We start from the raw sequence: 12,536 nt of genomic DNA, 5'->3' as shown, positions 1-12,536 counted from the left end.
AAAAAAAAAAAAATATATATATATATATATATATATGCATATATATATAAACTCATTGTACAAACTCAAAATACTTTTCGAAATTAAGATCATTTGTCAAAAATTAAACAACAGGGTCTAAATATACAAATCATATCTAACAGGAATAAAATTCCCAATTTAAAAAGTCATTATCTTAATTAGCAAGTTAAAAATTTTTCAATCATCCATGAAGTGAAACCCACGTTATGTAACCTAACTGAGATGTATCCATTATGTCACATACAAAAACAAATTCCTGGAGTTTCCATTGTGGCACAGTGGTTAACAAATCCGACTAGGAACCATGAGGTTGCAGGTTCGGTCCCTGGCCTTGCTCAGTGGGTTAAGGACCCAGCGTTGCCATGAGCTGTGGTGTAGGTCGAAGACGTGGCTCGGATCCTGCATTGCTGTGGCTCTGGCGTAGGCCAACGGCTACGGCTCTGATTAGACCCCTAGCCTGGGAACCTCCATATGCCACAGGAGTGGCCCTAGAAAAGGCAAAAAGACCAAAAAAAAAAAAAAATTCCTAAGGAACTTGAAAGGCCCAATGCTATTCTCAATCCCCATATTCGGGAGAAAGACTTAAAAGGACCTGAATTTAAGATCTTAAAGAACTTATAATATACTGATCATTAATCGTCTAAGAATAATTTCCTGCAATTTCCTGAATGTATTCACAAAGGTCTACGTTCAGCTTGACAATTCGGTCAATGAGAGTAAGGCACATCACTTGCACAGTCCTAGACCAGGTACTAGACTGATGGCCGGGGACAAGAGAAGGTTGGAAACTGAGAAACAAAGAAATATATAGTCCACCCTGAAGGTCCTTATAATCTATATGGGAACACAAGAGACTTAAAATTAACTACACAAAATCTAAAGAACGAACGGGAACTCACATTTATTAAGTGTATCTTATATGTCAACCCTGTTTCCAGGGAAGAAAGAAGATGGGGTGGGGGTGGGGGGCTGAGATCGAGGAGGGTGGCAGTAAAGTCAAAAACCCAAAGCCAGGAGCTCCCTGGCGGCCAGGCAGCTAGTTAAAGGTTCAGTGTTGTCACTGCTATGGCTCAGGTCACTGCTGTGGCTACGGTTCAGTCCCTGGCCTGGGAACTTCCACTTGCCACAGGCACAGCCAAAAAAAAAAAAAGCAAAATATAAATGCCAAGTGAGGGACGGATTGGGAGCTTGGGGTTAACAGATGCAAACGATTGCCTTTGGAATGGATTAGCAATGAGATCCTGCTGTGTAGCACTGGAAACTATGTCTAGTCACTTATGCTGGAGCATGATAATGTGAGAAAAAAGAATGTATACATATAAGTGTAACTGGGTCACCCTGCTGTACAGTAGAAAAAAACTGTATTGGGGAAATAACAATAAAAAAAAATTTTTTTAAATGCCAAGTGATATAGAAAATAACTTTTTATTAGTCTTCAATGAATGGTGCTGACACAACTGGACATCCACATGAAAAGTCATGAAGTTAGATCCCTAATTCACTCTACTTACAAAAACTAATTCAAAGTGGGTCAACAACCTAAATGTAAGAGCTAAATCTATAAAACTCTAAGAAGAAAATACAAGAGTAAATCTTCATGACCTTAGACTTGGCAACAGATCCTTAGATATGACCAAAAAAAAACATGAGCAACAAAAGAAAAACGGATTAATTGGACTTCACCAAAATTAAACTTATTTTTTTCTGACTTTTTAGAGCTGCACCCGAGGCATACAAAAGTATCCAGGCTAGGGGTCCAATCAGAGTACAGCTCCCAGCCTACACCACAGTCACAGTAACACAGGATCCAAGGTGTGTCTTTGACCTACACCACAGCTCACAGCAACACCAGATCACCAACCTCCTGAAGGAGGCCAAGGATCGAACCCGCATCCTCATGGATTCTAGTCGTATTCATTTCCACTGTGCCGCAATGGGAATTCCCCATATTAAAAATTTTTGTGAATCAAAGAACATAATCAAGAAAGTAAAAAGACAACCAATAGAATCAAAGGCAAAAAATATCTGCAAATCGTATACATGATAAAAGTTTAACATCCAGAATATGTAAGAACTCCTAGAACTCAAAAACAAAAAGACACACAATTCAATTTAAAAATGGGCAAAAGAGGAGTTCCTGTTGCGACCCAACTAGTATCCATGAGGACGCAGGTTCGATCTCTGGCCACCCTTAGTTGGTTAAGGATCTGGTATTGCTGTGACTTGTGATGTAGGTCACAGACACAGCTAAGATCTGGTGTTGCTGTGGCTGTGACATAGGCCGGCAGCTGCAGCTACAGTTGGACCCCCAGCCTGGGAACTTCCATATGCCATGGGTACATAAATAAATAAATAAATAAAGTGAGCAAAGGACAACAACAAGGTCTTACTATAGAATAAGGAACTATATTCAATATCTTATAATAAACTATAATGGAAAAGAATATGAAAAAGAATATATACAGCTAAATCACTTGTATATCAGAAATTAACACAACATTGTAAATTAACTATACTTCAGTTTTTAAAAACAAATGGGCAAAAGACTTGCATAAAGATTTCTCCAAAGAAGATATACAAATAGCCAATAAGCACATGAAAAGATGCTCAACCTTAGTCACCAGGAAATGCAAAACAAAACCACAATGAGATATTACCTCACACCTACTAGGCTAGCTACAATTTAAAAAAAAACAAATGTTGGCAAGGATGTGGAGAAACTAAAACCCTTGTACATTGCTACTGGGAATGTAAAAAGGTAAAGCCACTGTCAAAAAGTCTGGCAGGTCTTCAAAAAGCTAAACATAGAATTAACACATGATCCATTATTTCGACTCCTAGGTACATACCAGAAAGAACTGAAAAAACACTCATACAGAAATCTGTAAACCAACATATTTTATAGCATTAGTCACAACAGTCAGAAAGTGGAAACAACCCAAGTTCTAAACAAAAGATGAAAAGATAAATAAAATGTAGTATACCCATACCATGGAGTATTATTTATAAATTAAAAAGGAATAGCATTCTGGAGTTCCCATCATGGCACAGCGGAAACAAATGTGACTAGCATCACAGGTTCAATCCCTGGCCTCATTCAGTGGGTTAAGGATCCAGCGTTGCCATAAGCTGTGGTGCAGGTCGCAGACGCGGCTCGGATCCCCCGTTGCTGTGGCTCTGGCGTAGGCTGGCGGCTACAGCTCCAATTAGACCCCGAGCCTGGGAACCTCCATAGGCCGCAGGTGCGGCCCTAAAAAGACAAAAAAAAAAATAAAAAATAAGAAAAATAGGGAATAGCATTCTGACACAGGCTACAACATAAATGAACCTTGAAAACACTGTTGAGTGAAATAAACCAGTCACAAAATATATTGCAATTCTGCTTATATGAAGTATTTAGAATAGGCAAATTCATAGAGAAAGTAGATTAGAAATTACCGGGCTGAGGAAGAGGGAGGTATGGCGATTTATTGCTTAATGGCTACACGGTTTCTGTTTAGGAGGATGGAAAAGATTCGGAAGTAGACTGTGATTGTTGCACAACGTGAATGGTGTTAATGCCACTGAACTGTACACTTAAAAATGGTTATGATGGGATATTTTACATTATATCGATTTTACCACAATAAAAAGAAAAACAGAACCGTTTATATAAAGTCTTTACTGACCTGGATTGTCCAAGGGTAGATTTCAAATCAGGGACTCAAATCCAAAAGGAACCACAGGAATTCCCACTGTGCTGCAGTAGGTTAAGGACCTGGCATTGCTACAGGTGTGGTGTGGGTCACAGCTGCAGCTCAGATTTGATCCCTGGCCCAGGAACTTCCATATGTCATGGGTGTAGCCAAAAAAAGCAAGGGACCACAGGTCCCCTGATCAAATCCTCGTGAAAACCTAGGGAGAAGCCTGCATCTCTACGTTGTGACTAGTGAAGAGCCATTTCCAGATGCTGCTGGATGCTAGAAGCAGACTTTCCCCCAAGGCAGCCCACTGATGTTTCACGCAGGAGGAATAACCATGGCTGGAAGAAAAACAGATAAATGGAAAGAAAGCTGAAGAATCTGAGAGCCAAACTCTGCTACTCTGAAGCTGTGTGACCCTGGATGAATTATCCAAGCTCTCTAAGCCTCAGCTTCCTCTCATCAGAAATGGAAACAGTCATCTACCTTTAAAGGCTGTCCTAAGACGTCGCAAAGGTGCACCTGCAGCACCCAGTCTAGGGCATGGCAGATGCTGGGTGTTGCACCTATGATGGCTACTGCTGCTGTGACAAGAGGTCTGTGTGCCAACCTGGAGCCAGCAAAAGGCTGAACAAGACCTGGGTGGGGGTCTGGAAAACTCTCCAACTTATCAGCACTTAACTAAAACCGACTCCCTTGGAGTTCCCACTGTGGCTCAGCAGTAACAAACCCAACTAGTATGCATGAGGACACGGGTTCGACCCCTGGACTCGCTCAGTGGGTTAAGGATTCGGAGTTGCCATGAGTTGTGGCATAGCTCACAGAGGTGACTCGGATCTGGTGTTACTGTGGGTGTGGTGCAAGCCGGGCAGCTGCAGCTCTGATTCGACCCCTAGCCTGGGAATGTCTACATGCCATGTGTGTGGCCCTAAAAAGACAAAAAATAATATTAATTAATTAATTAATTAAAAAATAAAAGAAATAAAACAGACTCTAGAGAAAGAGTTATTTCTATGCAGTTCAACTTCTCGAGGAAAGACTGGCTTATTGTTGGCAGAATGAACCCAGCTACTCCACATCAGGAAGGGCGCCACCCCACAGTTCATTCTCTCTATACAACAGGCCTCTGTTCCCACGTCTGAGCCATGGTTCATTATAGAGCCCTGCCTCTACCCACAGGAGAGACACGCTCAGAGGAGGAAGCAAGCCAAAAAGGAGCATGAAGGTAGTCGAAGCAACTCTCAGACTCTGCTGACCACAGAATCACTTGACATGTCTCTTAAAAACCCAGGAGACTCACCTGCACCACCAGATACTCTGATGATGGAATACTTCAGGCAGGGCCTTTGAGCACAACTGTTTAAAGGAACTCTCAAAGGGAGGGCCCAGAGATATACGATTACATTGATGTTGACAACTACAGTAGTCTGCCCCGAGAAGCAAAAGCTGTGTTTTCCTCTACACCTATCTAGGAATGCAATGGCTTCGGCAATGCAGGACAGGAGTGGAAACCAGGGAAGCAAAGAGAGATGGCCTGCAGGTAACATCCAATTCAAACTGCATGTTCCACACCTCTCACAGTAACCAAAAACACCTAAATTATATTACCAAAAGTTGGTAAAATTGTTGTCAAACACCTCTTAAATTGCTGGGGAAATTCTTAACTGGTACAACTTTCTGGTCAGCAATCAGGCAATACATATGAAAAGTCACCCAACAGGAGTTCCCTGGTGACCTAGCAGTTAAGGATCCAGCATTGTCACTGCAGTGGCTCGGGTCACTGCTCTGGCATGGGTTTATCCCAGGCCTGAGGACAAGGACACCCAAAAAAAGTCACCCAATAATCTTACTACTTAGAATTATCCAAAGGAAACAACATAAAAAAAGCAAACTATATGCAAAAAGACAGCCACCACTGTAGTATATATAATAGCAAAAAAAGAGACACCTGCATGTCAAGCCTCTCAGTTTACCAAAAGCTGCCCTATCAATTCAAATATGACGCTACTAAAAATTACAAAAATGCATACTATGTTATTTCATGGAAACTTTCCATAAACATGCAAGAGCTGAAATTACTTACTAAAAAGCATGGACATAAGGACATCTTTAAATGGTGATACACTAAGGAAAAAAAACCCTTGTGTTAGGATGGCTGGATATGGACTTTCCCCGCTCTGGTCTCTCAACTTTTTCTGTTATTGCTATATCATCATCACAGGACACAAATATATTTAACTGATTCTGCTTGGAAAGTTACCTGGGCAACCACTATAGAGAGGTGGGAAGTGCAGTCACTGACCTCAGCCATCCTGAAAGAGAAGAAATTCACCCAAATGCACCATGGGAACGAGATGGCGACCACAAAGCCAGTTCCACATTTTTTTCACAAAAAAACAAATCTTTATAGATACGTTAACTATGAAACCTTAAACTTACACTTTTTTAAAAGCAAATATAAACATACTAAAAGATAGGTGGAAATCTGGTTTGGCAACTATCCACATGGCAAAAAGATCCAAGGACTTCAGAACCACAACTTCAGGCAACAAAACTATGTAGCTAAGTGACAATTTACATGAAAAGAATAAGGCTGAGGAACAGAAGGCCCAATGTCACCCTGGATCCATTATGGACTGGGATTAAACTTGCAGGTCTTGAGTTCTCATTCATAAATTGATAGGATAATAATGAAATCTCCCTGCCTACCTCACAGGGTTTTGAAAGGAACAAAGAAGATTATGAATGTAAAAGTGCTTTGAAAATCCAGGGCTTGTCCCTTCAACCTGGCTGGTGGTATTACGAAGAGGTTTGTGTATATGGAGCTTCAGCATTTAGGAGATGCACTCAAACAGATAATAAGTTGGCATGCTTCCCAAGGGGCCAGCATCTGGGTCCAGGTCTTTCCTTTTACCAACATGGTTCAAACAGTCTAGGAGAATCTATTTGCCTATTACCTGGTCATTTTTCAATCCGTAAGAGCAACTATAATCACTGACAACATTAGTACAGAATGCAGGATTCTCACACTGTGTTTTGAAAAATTACTTGGGGATTGTTAAAACTGGGGCTGCCAGCCCCATGCAGACTTAACTGACTACTATCTCTGAATGGTTGGGAATAAATAAGACTAGGCCATTTTTATTTTTTTTTTTTTTTTTTTTTTTGGTCTTTTTTTTTTTTTTTTTTTTTTTTTTGCTATTTCTTGGGCCGCTCCTGCGGCATATGGAGGTTCCCAGGCTAGGGGTCGAATCGGAGCTGTAGCCGCCAGCCTACACCAGAGCCGCAGCAACGTGGGATCCGAGCCGCGTCTGCAACCTATACCACAGCTCACAGCAACACCGGATCCTTAACCCACTGAGCAAGGGCAGGGACCGAACCCGCAACCTCAGGGTTCCTAGTCGGATTCGTTAACCACTGCGCCACGACGGGAACTCCCATTTTTATTTTAAGAAGCTCTCAAAGTGACTGTGGTGACTTGATTACTGCTATCATTATTACACTGTTATTAATATTAATTTCTACCATGAATACACGATGGGAATTCCATAGGCCTACTTAGTATATGCCAATCATTATGCTCAGCTCCTTATATACTTTGTCTCACTAAAGCCTCACATAACCCTGCAAGTAGATACTACTATTAACACTGCCCTGCCTTCACCATCCTTTTATAGACGAAATCACTACAGTAAGAGATCATTTAACTGGCCCTTGGCCAAAAGTCACAGGGCTAGTAAGTGGCAGAGCCAGAATGCATAACAAAGTTTGAAAATCCTTGGTACAGTTTCCTAACCCAAGACAATAACTGTATACTCTGGTCAGGTCGTATCAAATTCTGCTTTATTTCAGACATCGCATTTAAAGAACCCTAACAAAACAGAGTCCGCTAAAGAGAATATGGGGAAATCAGGTTAAACTACGAAGGGACAAAGGATCTAGGGCTGTTTACAGACTTCACATCACCAGCACCAATTCTTAATGTTTTGTCTGTCTCCTCTATTAGACTATTAGTGAGCCCTTGAAGTGTGTCTTTTCAACGGTATCCTCATGGTACCTGGTGTCTAACTAAAGAAAGGGGTTAAGAACTTATTCAATAAACCTAGAGAAGGCCTGACAACTGTCCTGGGAGATCAGAGGTTACTACATGGAAAAGAAACAGACCTGATACATAAGATCAACAGGTAAAAGGGGGGCAGGAGCAGATTTGGAAAAAGTCTCAAATCCCTTCTGAAATTCCCTGGGGTTAAGGATCCAAAGTTGTCACTTTTGTGGCTCAGGTTATTGCTATGACTAGGGTTTGATGCCCAGCCCGGGAACTGCCACATGCCATGGGTAGGGCTAAAATTAATACACACATATACATACACACACATATATACGTATATATTAAATACACACACACACACCTTTCCAGAAACCAAGACCTATCCAATAACAACAACAAAAAGGCATGCCTGCAGTTTGAGGCTAAAGACCAGAATACACCAGACAAAAGGAAGGCTGTTGGACTATGGGGCCTCTAAGAGCTCTTCCAAGGCTCAAATCAGATTAATCTAAGTTAGGATACATTCACTTATTCCTTCATTCAATCTACAATGACTAGTGACACGAGTCCAGTAGTGCAGGCACAGAGGACATCCCAAAGTGTTCTACAAACTCCCAGTGCCCTCAAGGACCTAGGGGAGAATAAATCACAGGAGTGCATCTTCCTAGGAGGAAGGTATTAGAAACACTAGGAATCAGCAAGGAGTGAGGAGACTTCCAAGCAGAAAACAAGAGGGACCTCAACAAAGGTGATATGGAAGAAATGCTGCCGTTTGAACACATGGGAGCTACATTTTTAGGGATCCTTGGAAGGAGGTAGACCGGGGCTGCCATAAAGAATGTAGGGAGAGGAGTTCCCATCATGGAACAGTGAAAACGAATCCGACTAGGAACCATGAGGTTGCAGGTTCGATCCCTGGCCTTGCTCAGTGGGTTAAGGATCTGGCATTGCTGTGAGCTGTGGTATAGGCTGGAAGCTACAGCTCCAATTTGATCCCTAGCCTGGGAACTTCCATATGCCAAGGTGCGGCCGTAAAAAGGCTAAAGACAAAAAAAGAATGTGGGGAGAAGCGTTCAGGATGGCAGTAATGGTCTGAGCCTAAAGGAGGCAGGAAGGCCCTGGGGTGGTGAAGACCCAGCTAGAAACAATCACGAAATTCTGGTGCTAAAAAGAAGAGGCCTTCAGAGGTCAGTTAAATACACTCCTTATGGATGCTGACCTGCTTGCACTAGGTAAAGAAAAGTTAGTTTACTTTATTAAACTACATTTCAAAAACCAAAGACTGAATCATCACTGATTCTGTTTTTAAATATTTGTTAGTTTCTGCTGTCTATTCTTGCCACTATCTGACAACTAGACTTGCAGTTAATAAAACCAGCAGTTTTAATAACTCAGCTTTGAGCCTAATATTTGTCATCCCTAGATGGTTATAACATGTAGCAATAGTACTATGAAATAAAAAATATTACCTAATGACCTCAAAAGCTACAACTTTATAAGCAGAAGATTGTTAGATCTCAAAAAATAAATTTGTCTCAGATCTAAAAAACTATCTCACCCAGCTTACAAACTATGAGACTGAGCTACCTATAAAAAGAGAATTAACAAAGAATGGAGGGGGGAAAAAATCTAAATCCAAAACCAGTGAACAAAATATAACACATCTGAACAATAAACTTAATGGTCTTCTAGCCATTCATTTCTCAACATCCCTGTTAAACTATTTTAAGGATCTGAAATCTTGCTCTATAAAAAGCAAGTTCCCATCATCTGAACTACACTTAAGAGATTCTATCGCTGTAGTTACTGAAGCATAAAACACCAAGCTTCAGATTTTTGCTTCCTGTTAGCACAAAAAATGCCTACTTTTCTCATATAAAGTTGAGTCTGTGGCCAAAATCCTGACACAGAGAAGATTTAGATTTTCAGTTCTAACACTAATTTAAGGTGCAAAGGCCTTCTCCATACTTACCACTTAGATTGTAACTTGGAGACACAGTATTTCACACCTCCACGAAAAACAGCCTCTTCAACAGATTTCTGACTTTGCTTAACCTTAGTAGGGAGAATATAAACCTATAGCTGAAAACTCATCAACAAAAATTAAAACGTTAAAAATCTAAAACAGCTACATGTTACCTAATAAAACTACAAAGTGAGATCTGAGGAACAACTGATAAAAGAAGTGTAATTACCCAATCATACGAAGATGAATAAGCAAACAGCTCACCAAAATTTAAATCTTCCCTAGCAAATGGAGTAGATAAATAAATACTCAGTAACTCTGGGACATTGTGGTGATATTTTTCTTATCTATATGGTCTTGGCATCAATGTTACTATTCTCCACTCCCTTGATGAGCAAAACTAGCCCACTGTCCAGGATCCCTCATATCAAGAGGACAGTAAATGTCACAATAATAGTAATAAAAGCCACAATTTCTAAAGCCATCATTTACGCCTGACTCTGGCACCCGCTTAGGGGGCAAGGCACATTGGCAGCAAGCAAGTATTTCTCACTTCTGACTCTTCTGCATCGCAACCTCCCAAAGGACGGGAGAATCTGAAGCTTCCAATCTACAAATTAAAGTATCATGTTTAAAGAGCTCACAGGTTCTACGAATGGCCAGCATTTAATGAACGAACCCCACAACAGAGAAACTCACCCTAATGCAACCCACAACACTCGCTAAGGCTCCACCTCAATTTTTTTTAACTTTAGGAATAAACACAACTATGTTTTTAAAAACATTATGTAATAAGTTAAGACTCTGGAAAACCCCATACTCATCCAAGCGGCTCGGAAAATGGAAAGCAAAATGCGATTAGGTCCATTGTACCCAACCAGGCTAACGTGCAAGATCACACACTCATCTTCGTCAGAGCGTCCCTGCCAATACCGAAGAACAACAAAGGCAAGTTGAGGAGGCTGCACAAGGCTTAACTCAGCACTTGTCCGCTTTCCCAGCCTCCGAAAGCAGCCCGCCGCGGGCCCAGGGACCACGGGGACCCTGCGCATCCCGCCCGGCCCGCCGTTCGGCTTTTGTCTTGCCTGGCCGGACCCCTTTCCTCCGGATCTTTCTCCACAGCCATCACTCGCCCAGGACTAGTTGTTGGGGACTTGGCCCCCTCACCCCACAACCCCCGGCTCTTTTCAAACGCGGCTTCTCCCACCCGGCCAGGGAGTCGGGAAGGGGGCCCGGGGTGGGGTCTGGGAGCGGAGAAGAGAGGGGGGCACACAAAGCCGGGCTGACCGCACAGCCGCCCCCCTCCCTCTGCCAAACAGCCTGGGATCTGCGACCTACGGGCTGGATAAACAACCCTCCCCATCCGCTCCCCGCCCGGCTCCCACCTAAGGCCGCCCCCTCCCCCCAAAGTGCACCCAAGAGCCGGTGACAGCGCTGGACCTCGCCCCCACCCAGACTCGGCGCCCAGCACCCGGAGGCGGGGGCAGGGGCCTGGGAAGGCTCGGGTCTAACACATCCTCGCCCTAACCGGGTACTTACGGCCGTATTAGCCGCTCCTATTGCTGCTGCGGAACCGACGGCCGCCGCCTTCTCCTCCACCCCAATGAGGTTAAGCGCTTGGTGCTGGGATTAAAAAAAAAAAAAAAAAAAAAAAAAAAATTAGAAGCCCAGCGCGCCTGCGCAGTGAGGTCTCCCTTTTTTCCCCTTACCGCCACGACCCGGCTGGACCATAGAGAATATTAACCGAGACCAGAGAGGCGGCTGCTTCTCTATGGTAACGCCCTGCGCAGGCGCCGGCCTGGCTGCGATAGGCTTCGGGAGCAGTTAAGTTCCAGGAGCGTTTCCCTCCGCGAAGAATGTCACTTGGCCCTGATGGGGACCCGTAGAGTAAAGTTCTTTAGGGAAAGGGCGGCCAGGATGGAGTTGGACCCCGTAGGGAGTTGTGGTAAAACGCAGGCTAGGCAAGGAGGGTCGGACATAAGCGGCCACAGCAGTAACGGCAGTAAGGTCACCAGAAAGCCGAGAGGGCAGAACTAAGGAGGAACGAGAAAAGCATTGGTCAAAGTCGTCCTGCCGGAACTTCCTCCGGTGGGGGCGGGAGGTGGGGGGTGTCTAATACCCGAAGGAAACGGCCTTTCACTTCTGGGTTACGCGCGTCGCACACCCGTCGTGCGTCCAGGATGGAGGAAATTGTGCCCTACGACTTCCCGTACCGCAGCTGACGATGGCTCCACCCCTCGTATTCGGATAGGCGCGGACATTCGAGCCGGAAGCACAACTTTTTAACGGTTCTTGGCCCTTTTTGAACCTGAGCCAGCCCGGAGCCCTTACGCCTCTCTTCCTCCGGCGCCTCAATCCATCACGCTGCTTTCCTTCCCCCACTCCCACCCCCCGTATTGCTCTTGGATGACATGTGGGAGAATTTCGAAAGGTTAAAAAGTCGTGCAAGTTTCAGGGCTCCCCTTAAGCATCCTGAAGGACCCCTGATTTTTTCGCGGCGAGCCCCTGCGCTCGCAAGTCTTTGACAAGCTTTTGTGAGATTACACGCTGCTTCGTGGAAACCACTCTTAAATTGTGAATTGGCTTCCCTCCATCTCTATATCCAACGTGTTGAGTGGTCCCTGGGAGCTCCGGTATACCGAGCTTCGTGCTAGCAGCGTGCGTTAGATCTTGGGAGAACCGTGAGATCATGTTCCTGAGAGTCCGGGGCTTCGATGTCGCAGTTGGAGCTGAAACAAAGCCGTGTGTACACTCTAATGTGTAGTTCAGGAAAGGGAGTGAACTCTGGTATAAAGGAGTAGAGATGACAAGGCTGATGTGA

General features: G+C 43.6%; 1 protein-coding gene across 31 annotated transcripts in view; it reads right to left on the bottom strand.

The window, feature by feature from the left end:
* The window catches only part of CLASP1 (cytoplasmic linker associated protein 1), a 260,115-nt gene extending 248,214 nt beyond the window's left edge, over positions 1–11,901 (bottom strand). For 13 of the 31 annotated variants that reach the window (XM_021075161.1, XM_021075163.1, XM_021075165.1 and 10 more), the window contains exons 1-2: positions 11,460–11,799; positions 11,255–11,338 (exon numbers count right to left, since the gene is read on the bottom strand). The gene's annotated coding sequence lies outside the window, so the exon portion shown is untranslated. Of the gene's footprint in view, positions 1–11,254; positions 11,339–11,459; positions 11,804–11,834 lie in introns of those variants that run through there. The other 18 variants (XM_021075152.1, XM_021075156.1, XM_021075183.1 and 15 more) reach the window with 5 other exon arrangements.

Source organism: Sus scrofa, chromosome 15 (assembly GCF_000003025.6).
Source record: "Sus scrofa isolate TJ Tabasco breed Duroc chromosome 15, Sscrofa11.1, whole genome shotgun sequence".
NCBI lineage: Eukaryota > Metazoa > Chordata > Mammalia > Artiodactyla > Suidae > Sus > Sus scrofa.
Note: the sequence above shows the minus strand (reverse complement) of the source record. Positions and strands in the feature narration are given on the sequence as shown.